This window comes from Cinclus cinclus, chromosome 1 (genome assembly GCF_963662255.1).
Source record: "Cinclus cinclus chromosome 1, bCinCin1.1, whole genome shotgun sequence".
NCBI lineage: Eukaryota > Metazoa > Chordata > Aves > Passeriformes > Cinclidae > Cinclus > Cinclus cinclus.
Window position 1 is genome coordinate 1,752,524 of NC_085046.1, and position 13,573 is coordinate 1,766,096.

The following is a 13,573-nucleotide window of genomic DNA, read 5'->3' on the forward strand; positions in this document are numbered from 1 at the left end:
ATTGTGACAGGCTGGGTGTTTTTACAGGCACAATGGTTAATGGGCTGGTTAATGTAAAGGATTAGCCCCTTCAGCCCCGGGACATCTGAGAGGGGAGGAAGGGGGTGGTGGTGCTGCTCAGCCAGCCCCGCTAGGAAATGCCACGATCGGCTCGTAACCGAATAGGAGCGAACCGAAGGGAAAAAAAAAAATATCCTTTATGGGTGTCTCGGGTTTGGCACGAGGGGGTGGCATTTTGGGATGGTGATGCTGGCGGCACCCAACACAAAACACAGAGGCAAACATCACGGTCTGCAGGGAATGGTCCCGCTCCCGAAGCTGCCAGGGATCCAGGAGTGTTTGGACAGCACCGCCAGGCACAGGATGGGATTTCTGGCATCATCCTGCGCAGGGTCAGGAGCTGGACTGGATGATCCGTGTGTGCCCGTCCAGCTCAGGATATCCTGTGATCCTCTGGCTCTCTGACCACGCTTTGGAGGAGCAGGGAGGGATGAGAAGGCTGAACAGACTCTTCTTCCTCAGCCAAGGGATAAGAGGGGAAGGCAAGGGAAAAGCTCAGCTGTGTCCTGGGGACACCAGGACCGCTCTCCCCAAACCTCCATCCTGGCAGAGGATGCCGAGAGCTCTGTCTCTGCGCCGGGGGCTCTAAAGAGCGCCAGCCCAGAGGGATTACTGTGTGGAAAGGGAACATTTGCCACTTTTCCTGAGGCAGCAAAGCCCGTGGAGCCGCCCCTGAGGCTCCGAGCCTTCCCTGTTGCATCCCCCGTCCATTAGAGCAGCATTATTCCGAGGAGCCCTTCGAGTGCTGCTGTATCACCACTAAGTGCCCAAGCTTATGGGATTTATGGCCATATGCTCGCATGGCTTATGCACTGAGGAGCTTAAAAACCCTTCCTCCAAATTCCTCAGGAGGGCTAAAACCTGCTGCCTGACTGGTTCAGCTTAGAGCAGAGACACGGTCCTGGAGAGACCCTCCCCGGGAAAGGTGCTGGGTTCCAGGAGAAAAGGGGAGGAGAAACCTTTCCTGGGAGTAAAGGGGATGGAGAAACTTTCCCTGAGAGAAAGGGGGATGGAGAAACCTTCCCTGAGAGAAAGGGGGATGGAGAAACCTCTTGGAGAAAAGGGGATGGAGAAACCTTCCCTGTGAGAAAAGGGGCTGGCAGAAGTGTGGGATTGCTAGAGCTGCCTCATCACACCCCAGTGAAGCAGGTGAATCACTCAGGGCTTGTTTCCCTCCTGTCACTGAGCCAGCGAGACACAAATCTGACTGTAGGCAAATAGTTTTCAGATATGGTTTAACCTGTAATTAATTATTTAGGGTTTGTATCAGGCTGCTGGGATTTAACCATTTGGTCAGGCCAAATCCTGTCACCTGCACAGCAAGGTGATGTTCAGCATCCCTGTGTCTCATGCTGTGTCTCGTCGTACCAACTACTCAGAAAAAAAAAAAAAATCAGTTCAAGTTGGTGAAAAATCACAGAAAAAAATTATCTCCTGCCTTTCCTTCTCTCCCCAAATGGCACCATAATATTGGCAGCAAGAAATTAGGGAGTAAAATGTCATTTCATTTTTGCTTTTCCTTTCCTCATTTCTATATATTTTAATTGTTATTCCACATTCTGAAGGTGAAGGGGAAAAATACAGGAAAATATTTAAAAAGCAAGCTGGTGATTTTTCTGTCTTTCACCAATTCACTTCAGCAGCATCATGGGACTTCCAGGCTCTGAAAAGTGAAGAAGAGATGAGCCAGGACCAGGATACTTGATCTGAACCTTGGGATTTTTGATGGCAGCAGGGATCTGAGCACAGGCAGGGCAGCTAATGGAGCCTGCAGCATGATTTTGGACCTGAAAAAGTCTTTTCTATTATTAAATTTATATTATTATTATTATTATTATTTTGTAATGATGACCTGTGGTGACACCCATGGGGGTCCTTCTCCCTCTATCCCAAACATGATTTAGATTCTGTAGGAAAGCAAAAGTGATTTCTCCTTTTAGTTCAGGTGCACAAAAAAAAAAAAAAAAGACCCAAGTTAGCAGAGCTCAATTTTCTGCTGAAGGCAAGTCTCAGCCTTGCAATTTTCTGTGTGTCCATCTGTGCAGGAAGGCTGAGACATTGCTGTTGTGAAATATGAGTGTGACAGAGAAGTCAGAAAGGAAAGGGCTTGTTCTGTTCTCCAGCAGCTTTCAGAAAATTACCCAGGGGCAAAACCCCAAACCATGTCAATAATATATAATTTTAATTGCCATTTTCTAAGAGGAACCCATTGAATTTTGGACACTGAATGGGCCAGGGGTGGTTCCAGCCCTACCTTATAATGAGAATTTAGACATCTGCTACGTTTTAGGAAACAGGGAATGTTGCGGAAGGCCCAGCAAAGAACAAAGTCCTCCCTCAGCCAGGGACTCCCAAAAGTGATGGAGCTGGAAATCTAACTGGATCAAAGAGCTCAGGCACAAAGCAAGAATTATCATGGTCACTACAGATCAAGGCACCAAAAGATGAAAGGCTGGATTCTTATATATACAGAAATATAAATGTATGCACTATTCTGCCTTGATAAAGGGACCCTTAAGCGACACTTAATTACACACAGTTATTATAGAACCTGCACAAATCAGTGCAGAATGGTCAGTGCACAGACACGAGACAAAGGGAGCATTTTTCATATTTTCCATCCCTTCATAAATAAGGTAAAGAGGCAACATCACATTCCCAAGTTACAGAGGGAATTTGTAGCAAAATTAAGCCCAAGGAACCAAATTTTGATCAAGCTCCTGCTCTTTTCAGGGGGTATTTTTATTTTTTTTTCTGTAGAAGTCATTTAAACAGATTTATATTTTAGCAAGGCCTGGAGCTGTTTCAGCTGGAAGTGGAATTTCTACAGAAAAGTAATGTCCCTACTCTCAGCACAAGTGGGGAAAAGAAAACAAATATCCTCAGGAAATGGTTCCAGCAAATTTGTCACTTCACTGATAAAGCCCTGATAATATCCTAACTGATAGCTAGGACTTTAAACGAGACTCACCTCGTTTGTAAACCTGGGTTGAATTCACCTGTGAGTTCAAAGTTACTAAACCAAAATCACATAGAAATCACAGTTTTCAGCAATCTTCGCAATATTTGCTTCGCCAGGCAAAACCCACCTCAGTTCTGTGTCAGCCTAGAAGCAAATCTAAACAGCGTGAAACAAGATAATGTTTTTATTGAACAAAGGAGCAACAGGTGGGGGGACAAAATGCAGGAGAACGGTTGAGAAGTACAGTTAATTAATGTAAATTTGACTGGATCCATCCACATGTTGGTTTTAAGGCACTGAGCTATGGGTTTCTGCACTTGGATCTTTCAGGTTGCCTTCAACCCTAAAAAAACCAGCAAAACTGGTTCAACATAAACAATTATCTATAGGACAGAGAATGACATCGGTTTAGGAGTTGTTTATACAAAACAAGGTGAGATTAGAAGGAGCAGATGAGGAAAGGGGCGAGAAATGATGAGGGGGAGGCAGAAAAATAATTGATATCAAAGCCTTGGTTCAGGAAAGAATCTGAAAATGAGCTGCAGGTTAAGCCCATGCTTTAGTCCTCACATGGAAGTTGAGGGAGGTCCTTAATTACAGAAGAAAATGTCGCATTTATGCCAAAGGAACTGAAACCTTTGTTGGTTTTGATTAACGAAAAAATTAATTAAATTTTTAGCAGCCATCTTGCTGAGACAATCATTGAATTGTGGAATATCCTGAGCTGGAAGGGACCCCCAAGGATCACTGAGGTTTGATTTTTACCCAGGTGAGTTAAACCCTTATAAATTCAACAACAAGATGGGATGGATTTTTTTAAAGGCCTTCATCACACAAATACAATAAGCTCAGATTCCAAAAACCCCAAGAGTCTCTCAGAGGCTGAGCAGGACAAACTCCATGGCCTGAATTCCCTCCTTCCTCAGGGGATGGAAAGGGATTTGGTGGGATGGGAGCTCTGAATGAGTCATGACTGCAGAAATCCAGAACCCAGTGCTGCACATAAAAATCAAATTTTATGGAATTCCAGAATGGTTTGGGTTGGAAAGGACCTCAAAGATCATCTCATTTCACTATCCCAGGTTGCTCCAAGCCCCACCCAAACTGCTTTGGACACCTCCAGGGAGGGGGAATGCTGATGGCTGGGTGATGTCTCTTCTAAAGAAAACAATAAGAGGGTGTTTTCTTGGTTTTTTGTTTTTTTTTTTTTTTAGGTCAAGGCAAAAAAAGCCAGATAATGATGGCCTTGCTTCTTGAAAAAATGGGCCAAACATAAAATGCTAACGTGATAGATATTTTTATTTAATATTTTATTTTGTTTAATAAAATATCTATTTAATTAATTTTAGTTATTTTTTAAAAAATAATGAAATGTCCATTTATTCTCAGTCTAAAGCCTGAGGATCATAAAAAACAATCTGCTAGATCCATCTGGGACAGGATTTGTTTTTTCTTATGATTTCTGACTTCAGGAAACTGTTGACTCCAGCACTGCTGGACCCTGGAATATCCCAGGGGAATATCCCAGTGGAATATCACTGCTGAGATATTCCACCCATGGGGCAACCAGATTGTGGTTCATCCACGATTCCAACTTCTCTCCTCCAAATTTTTCCTCCATGTTTTGACGTGGGACATGTGGTTCTACTCAGGCCAGACCATGCTGGGCATCCCCTGGTAAGACAGGGAGGGAAGGGGTAGAAAATTACCTGGAGAAGTGAAAGTTGGCTTGTCAGGTCGTGTGGATCCATGGAGCTGCTGATTTCATCCTGAGGAAAGATGTGAGCTGTAATTCAATCCAGTGCCTTCAAAGCAGCAGAATTCCCCTAAGGGGAAAAGTTCCATTGCTGAATGCTGGATGTGGAGGCTGTGCCTTCTCTCTGGTGCAGGCAGCTGCTCTGGACCTGTGGAACAGGTGACAGCAAAGGGGATGAGGATTTCTTCAGCTTTTTGCCTTCATGATCCCATCGTGGAGATCCAAATTAAAAACAAAATTAACTGACTCTTAGCAGGGTGTTCCCACTGCCAGATAAATTCCCTCCCAAGCCCTTCACTCCTTATGAAAGAAGAAATTACCTTGATGTTGAGGTTGTTTTCACACGTGTGAAAACTGGTTAAGGGACTGGTTAAGTTGTTTTAATGTTGAATTTTGACTTGGCTTTGAAGGGGGAGAAGGGGTTGGTTGAGACGTGCAGAGCAGCAAAAGAGAGTTAAGACGGGAAGGCAAAAAGAGGAAAGCAGAGGAATTTGTGGGATTTGCTCAAATTCATCCACTATTAATAAAGGGCAAATGAGAAGTGACAGGGAGATAACACTGAGCAGGCTTCGGCCATCCCATGAAATATCTCCATAATTTCAAGGAGTAGGAACTCCACATGACAGATTTTTGGAGCCGGCCACAGCGCTGTCTTGGGATTGGGAAGAGGAAGAGGAGAGGGGGGTATGTGTGAGAAGTGGGCAGAGCTCGTGGAGAGGAGCAGGAGCAAGGCTGAGCTCAAGGGTGAGGTGTTGGGGGCAGCCCAGGTTCCGCCGGCTCCCGCCGCACGCGGAGCAAAGATCTCAAAAAATCTCAAAGTCTGCGGCTCGGTTGGGATGCACTGGGACAAGGAACGAGTCATAAACTCCGGGCTGAAGTGTGGCCGAGCTGGGAAAAGCTGAGTTCCCTCCAGGGTGGCTGCTGAGGCCACATTACCTGACATTTCCCCCGCCCCAGCTCCACATGACTCAAGTGCCGGGGGTTGCATTAAGGAGGTGTGAACATCATGAGCCTGGAAAGCAGCCAAAGCTTGGGAAGGTCAAGAGAGGAATTTTTCCACCAAGTTCAACTGGACTTTCAATCAATTCCAGCTTCACCCTGTGACTTTCCCTACGTGTACCCAAAAAAATGAGGTGACGTGCCACGTAACGAGTGAGACCACACAGGGCTGACTCGCCCAGGGTTCCTCTCTCATGCAAAGTGTGCTGAGGACATCTGGGAACATTCCTGTCTGGGCTGCATGAAAAAAGGGTGTCAAAAAAAGTGGTTTTTTGCTATTTTTTCAAAGGAAGCAGTGGCCAAAAATGGGCAGTAAGTAGTCCAAAATACGGAAACAAAATGAAAAGTTAGGACTGGGAAGATAACAGTAGATGAACAGCAAATCCTGGGATGAGTTTATGGCTTTGGGGACATTTCCAACCACCAAGGGGAGATTGTTCAGCTGCTGCACCCTCACTCAGAAATACAAGCTCCTAATAGCACAAAAGGTGCTGGCAGGGTGACAGCACCGAGGTGAGCGAGGGAATTCCACGCACTGATGGAGAAGCAGTTTCTCCGTTACCTTCTTAGGTCCTCGTCTGGTTCAGCTGCCTTTGCAGATCTCACCCCAAGTGCTGAAATTCATCTTCAGCTTTGCCATCAGCTCTCCAATAAATTACACTGGAGAGGTGTTTAGAGACCCCATAGTTCGCAACATGTTTGGGGAAAAGCACTAAAGAATGATGAAGAGCTGCTGAAATTTTATGTTACAAATATTTTTACAGCTTTAGCCCCTATTTTTAGTTAACAAATCATCTACGGACCAATTATAATTTCCTTCACACGTATTAAGTACACAGAAGAATTTGCCAAACACACTGGTGCTAACCCCAAACATTCAAAAAACATGAGTCAGCCCCTCTCACTGCCTTCCCCCCTCCCACCCTGGGCTTATTATGGACTTAAACTTCATCAGACTTCTGCAAAATTAAGTGTAGGCTCTTTATTTGCCTTCTCGTACTGGAAATTTTTTTCCATTTTGCCTCTTTAAGGTTTCTTCTGCACCTCTGAGGATTAGGAATTTATTTTCTTTTTAAAAGAAGCCTGATGTTTCCTCCTATACACTTGTCTTCCAGAGTGAGGGATGCCTAAAAATCCCTCCAGGTAAAGACTGGGACAACAGCTCCTACAATCCCTGGAATTCCCCATTTTTGTTGTATCCCTGTGCTCTTACCTTGTTTTTCCTTCATTTTGTGTAATATGAAATTGAAAAAAATAATGTGATTGCTGCTCCACCTTCCCAGTGGGACTGAGGCCATGGTCAGACTTTCAAAATGTTGGAAAAATTTTAGACCTTCCAGCTTTTTTAAAGGGAGAGTAATTTCCATTTTCTCCAAGCTGGTCATGGTGATTGAAGGCCTTTATTGCCTTCCCCAAACAAAGGTGGCCAACACCATCTGAGGTGCTCCTGAAACCCAAAACCCCAACAGTTTTATTTTTGTGCAGAGCTATCCTTAAACACCAACATTTACTGATTCATTCACGTCGTACTTTTTTTTCTGAATATCAAATACCCATAAAGTAATTCTCCCTGAGTTTCCATTTTGCCGATGGGGTCATGAAGGAAAAGATTGCTCGAGGGATCCTTGTCCCCCTTGACTGCACCTATTCCAGAGGATCACAGTTAGTGCCTGTACATTTTTCCAGAGGAAAAGTCCCAGCCCCATCACCCAATGCTCAGGGAAGTGAAGCAAAACCCCACGAGGATCCCAACCCTCTTTATCAGTGTGCACCAAATTCCTTGGGAAAGCAGGAGCAGGGACCTGGGTGAGTGCTCCTGGATAACCAGCACCATGGACACCTGGAGCAGGTCCGGATGCTTTGCAGGATGAGAAGAGACTGGAGACAGAAGTGGAATGAGATGATTTTCATACCTCCAAATCCAATCCTTGTCCTTCCAAGGGATCTGGAGACACCTGACTCTCATTTTAAGGTCGTAACTTAAATGTTTTTTTAGCTGCCAGTACAGATAAAGACATGAGCTGTATCTGGCTTTCCACATGGCTGGAACTTCTAAGAGGATTTTGGTGCTCTTTGCACTTTGGTACTTTGTTTTTGTCTCTTCAAACGGGGCCACAGAAACCCTCAGCACACACAGAATCTTCTGCACAAAGCTTCTTTCTGGACTGGTGCACTGTGGCAGACACTGAAGTCAATCCCTCCTGGCCTGCGTGGTTTTGTGAGAATCCAGGAAAAAAAAAAAAAAAAAAAGGTAAAAGCAAAATTCACCAGATCAGCTTTCTAAGCAGAGACTTGCCCTGAGCTTTCCTAGAAACCCTGCTCTGCTTTTCCCATCTCCTGCCAAGCTGTATAGAATTGGATGAGCATGATTTTTCTTTTGCTCCTTCTCCACGAGCTTGTGCCAGTGCTAGGAAGTTTATTTTTGTAACTTAACCCCCTCTTGCAAAGTGCACTTAAAGCACCTGGCTTTCCATTTTGAATTAAACCAGAACTGACCCTACTTTGCTGACAATGTAGCTGCTCTTTATTTGACTTGCAGGGCTTTAAGTCAGCTGTAATAGGCTGGGGTTAAGAGAGTCTCTGACGAGGAGAACTTAGGGAGGGGAGAGAGCAGCTGCAAGTAAAATAGATTTTAAAAATCCCTGAGATGCTCAGAGACAGCCCTGTCTGACAGCCTTCAAATTCTACCTGCTGTGAAAGAAAACCCATTTCGGGTGTTTTGGTTGGTCCACTTTGCTTTTATTTTTCTTTTAAGAAGGTTTATAGAGGCCTTGAATGAAATTGAACCTGGAGGCCGGGGAGGGAAGGGGTGTCTGAAGGCTGTAAAGGCAGAATTGAGTGACTTGCACAGACTTCAATAATTTGCAGACATCTGATATTAAAATGAGAGAAATCCCACTCCCACACATGCACGGCCTGGGAACTGTGCCCTGCAGACAATTTTAATGGCTCATGTGGCTCCATGCACCCCAACCTTCCAGAAATGCCTTTTGCTGGGATATTTATTGATTTTTCTGGATCTAAACAAAAGCCCAGGGAAGCAGGGTACGAGAAGAAAAAAAATTAATTATAAAAAAATGGAATTGAGATGAAAACCAGCTGATAACTCAGCCTCAGGGAATTCTTGTCTCTTTGCAAAGACAGACATCCAAGGAGACGTGGCAGCTTCATGGACATGGGAGAAGCAGGTCAGGACGTCAAGTGGAGTTAACAAAGTTGGGAAAATCACTGAGCAGGATTCAATAAAGGGCACCCATCACACTAAGCCTGGTAACTAATTTTGAAGCCTCACCTGCTCCCAGTGAGAAGCCTGTGATCAAGAGCAGAGAATAAAAATTACAGGCTTCAAAGGGGAAAATTAGTTTATATCAGAATCTTGAGTGTCCAAGGCCTAATGATTAACTAATCTGTCGTTGTTTTCACTGAGTAAATTACTGCTTTAATGTTGGGAAAAGAATTCTCTGAATACAGGTTTGCAAATCAGAGGTTATATTCTGAAATGAAGTATTTTGCTCACTTTGACTCACCCCTCTTAGATTCCTAATCCTCAGAATGATCCTGACACAGATTCATTTGTGACAGGATCCTGTATAATCAGATAATTTTCCCTCTAAAGGAAAAAATAATATAAGTAAAAGCAATTTACATAAAATATGTCATTTTAGGTGGGTGATACTGACTGAAATGAGCACTGCACCTCCTCTTTCCTTTACACCAACCCCAGCTTTTGCTTGGAGAATGAGCAGGGTGCCATTGCACACTTCAGATGGTGCAATAAGACACAATAAAAGGCAATTCTGTAGCAGAGGAGACCTTGAAACCATTTCCTGGAGCAGCCAGACTTACCCAGAGTTGTCTTCAGCACCAGCTCTGCTCTTTAATTTAGTTCTGGATCCGTCATTCTACTCGCAGAATTCCATCCTTTGATTTCATTATGTGCAAATGATGAGCAATGCTGAATTCAGAATCCCTGGAAGAAGAGAAACAATGGCTTTTCTTCACATCTTTGGGTCATTTGGAAATGAGTGGCTTTTCCAGAGGTTCAAAGGAATTGTGCCAGCCTGACATCATTGCTTTGTCACACCCCCAGGGTGGGGGGTGACAAGTGGGATGCCAGCCTGCTTGGCTCATGAAAAGCCAACCTTCAGTGTCAGATGATGAGAAATCTTTTCCTTTGTCCTTTTTCACTTTGTCCTTTCACAAAAACTGGGTGTAGGGTGAGAGCTCATCCACCCAACCTCTCACTGGCCATGAGTTCTCCTCATCTCTGACCCTGCTTCGAGCAAGAATCAGCTGAAGCCTCCTCTGGCCTGAATTTCCCCCTGTTATGGTCTGGCTTCCAAGGAAAAGCTGTTTTGGGAATGGGAAGGGAGGGAGACAATCAGTACACATGATTGAGGTTCCCACATGCAGGGATTTGGAAGGAGCCTGGCAAACCAGGCCAGGAATCCAGGAAAACTCAGCTTGGAGGGGCTGAGCATGAGGGGACAACCATGAAACCAGGAAGGTTGGACAGGACCACTCAGATCATCGAGAACAGACATTGCCACATCCATCAATAAATCATTTCTTGCCTAGAAATCTTCTGAACACTTCCAAGGACAGTGATTCCACCACTTCCCTGGTCAGCGTGATCCAATGCTCGACCACCCTTTCCGTGGATAAATTTTTCCCGATATCCAATCTAAAAACAAGCTCAATCCCATATCCTGCTGGGAACAGTGCACGGGTGAGTCACTGCAGACGTTGCATTCGGGCCTTGCTCCTGAGGCTGTTTGATCCCTTTGCTCCTTCCTAACCTTTGTCCTGCCTCCCAACTTTCCATTTGTGTCTGCGCCGCCGCTCCCGACCTTCGGCTGCTGTGCCAAATTTTTCTGTGACTGTATCACTCCATATCTGAGCTGCAAACCTCAACCACAGCACCGTCCCCGGCTTCAAATCTATCAAGAGAACATATGGAGAGCTGCTTTTTATATTTGGCCCCCAGCAATAACCTCAACATTTTCCCACATGCTGAGATGAGACATCGTTCATTTTTAGAATCCATCGTTTCTCTCCTTATTTAGAGATGTTTCACCATTGGCTCATTGAGTTTTTCGGTCAGTTCTGGAGTGGTTGGGTCACTTGGTGTCATCATGCGGTGGACAGAACAGTGAATATTTATTTCCACATTATTAATCCGATTTTGTTACAGCCCCAAAGGTGCTGTGAACTGTTCTGGGAAGTTTTAATTATTCACTGACTCTCAGAAACACAGTTGGGAAGGCTAAGACTGTCCTCTTTTTTTCTGTTTATTCATCAAGATTTAGGGGGGAAAAAAGGAAGGGGGGGGGAGGAAGGAGTGAAAAGCATCTGTGACACTTCTGCTATGAATAGTAGAGCAGAGGAAGAGGCCACGTTCAAAATTGTGAATGTATTTCCTTTTTAAGGGATTAAAAATGCAGCTTCACCACAGGAGCAAACTAAGTTATCTATGGAGCAGGTTGAAGGGGACTCATGGCAAAGATGATCCCATGGTTCTGTTTACTAAAATAAAAGTAAAATCAGGAAAACCAGGGCAGCTGCTTCGATCCCATGGTCCTGTTTACTGAAATAAAAGTAAAATCAGGAAAAGCAGGGCAGCTGCTTCTCAGAGAGGGGATGGGCCTTTGGGTGGGTGTCCCTGGGAAGGAAAGGCAGACTGCCCACCCCAGGCACAGCTGAGCTTGTTTAAAACACAACTAGAACTGACAGACAGACAGACAGACTGTTCCTAGAGGGGATCACAGCTCTGCAGCCTCCTGCCAGAAATCCACAAGGCCAACGTGTTCCAAGTACTGCTGAGCAAGGCCCTGTGAAATAAGGAGAAATGACCACAAATATGCCTGTGTTCGAAATTCCTGAGGAGCTGGCACTGCTGGCAGTGCTGCTTGGGAAGGGAGCGTCCAAATCCACGAGGAGCATCCTTGGCAAGGGGGGAATTTGCCGAGCACTGCCCCGCATCCAAACCAATCCTGCCCAGAGCCATCTGGAAAAGGGATTTTCTTTTTTTACAAAGCAACTTCCCAAAACTGTGCTTGTCCCTGCAAAGGAAGAACCCACTGCTGTTGGACTCAGGTACCTGCAGGGTCTGTGCTCACTCTCAATGGATCCAAACTCCAAGTTGGAGCCTTAATTCAAGGAAATCACAACCTGGGGCAAAGAAAGCGAGGAAAGGCAGCCAATATTAACCAGAGAGTTTTCCAAGACTTAATATCTTCCCTTCTCTTTAAATATAAAGAATATATATGAATGGAGGGAAATGGGCCACTTTTTTTTGTGGGTGCTTTTAATTCTGAAGCTGACAATGAGGACTCCATGGAGGAAAATTCCACAGAGTACTGGTGGTTGAGTAAACATATTCCAGAAAGCAAACATATTCCAGAGAATTAACATATTCCAGAGAACAAACATATTCCAGCCTCAAGGTGCAGCACATGAAACAAAAATGGGTGCCATAATCTCAGGAGAGTGATTTCCTGCTCCTCCAGCTGTCCATCCTTCCTCAGAATCTGGATTTAGGGTTGGAGCCCAAAAGGAGCCTCAAAGCCCTTGATAAGGTGTCTGTTCAGACACCATCCCAAACTGAACATGAAGTCTTTCTCCATCCTATTTTAACCAACACCCACTGATCTTCCCTGCTCCCACACCGTGAAGTCCATGGTTAAAATCTCCAGTAGTTTGGCCAAATTCAGGGAAATACTCTTTGTTCCTGGGCCACCATGGAGAGGTGATCTGGGAGCAGTGGCCAGGCTGAACTCGGGGCTCTGAACGACCTGAAGACACAGCAGGTCTTTGGTGAACACCTTGGACACTGAACAGCACTCTGTGCTCTTGTATTTCCATGAGGATTGAGGAAGAAATTACAATTTTCCACATGGAGGAAGCGTTGCATGGCCTTTCTCAATTTGGGAAATGGGAATTTACTCCTGACTAATATTTTTTCTTCTCTCTGCTTCCTGTCTCCTAAACTCCAGAGCATCAACCTTTTTCCTAACTGTGGAAAGATCCAAACCCCTCATTTGTCCCAGATAACATATTTTGCATTGTTTGATACCACACTGCTGTGTGTTTCCAATTAGGTTTCCTTGCTTTTATCTTTTTCTGTATAATCTATTCAGTCCCTCCCCCTAATTAGAACCTTATTTGCCTTTTCCCCCCTTTCAACAGTGTTTATCCTTCACATTGTTCCCTCCATCTCTGCTCAGAGAGACTGACTTCTGTTATCTTTGTTTTTTAAATATATGTTTAGGTTTTATTGGCACAGACATTTGTTTGAGCGATCCAACTATTCATTACAGACCTCATGATTTTCCACAGTAAATTTTCGAGACAATCAACACAGATCAACATTATTTCGTGTCTCATTCCACATTCTTTCAGAGAGTTATGTGTTATGAACTACCCAATGCTTCAGATTATTACCTTCCATATGCAAGATACCCTCGGAATCAGAGGATATCTGATGATATTCCGATGGCTAGACTTCCAGATGTTTTATTTTATTTATCCTGCTTGGCTTGTTTTCTAGGACTGAGTCCAAACCAGCCTCGAATCTCAGGGGTTGCTCAACAAATTCTGCGAGGGGATGTGAGAAGTTATAAAGCAAGGGGGGAAGAAAGGCCTTGCACAACAACTAATTCTTCAAACTCTGGTATTGCCCTTGTGTATTAAAAATAAATGTTGATTAATAACATTGTAAGAAGATTAATAAGGAATTTTAACGTGGGAATTTTGGAAATTCCCAACATAAACAGATTTCTTGCTGACACAAGTTA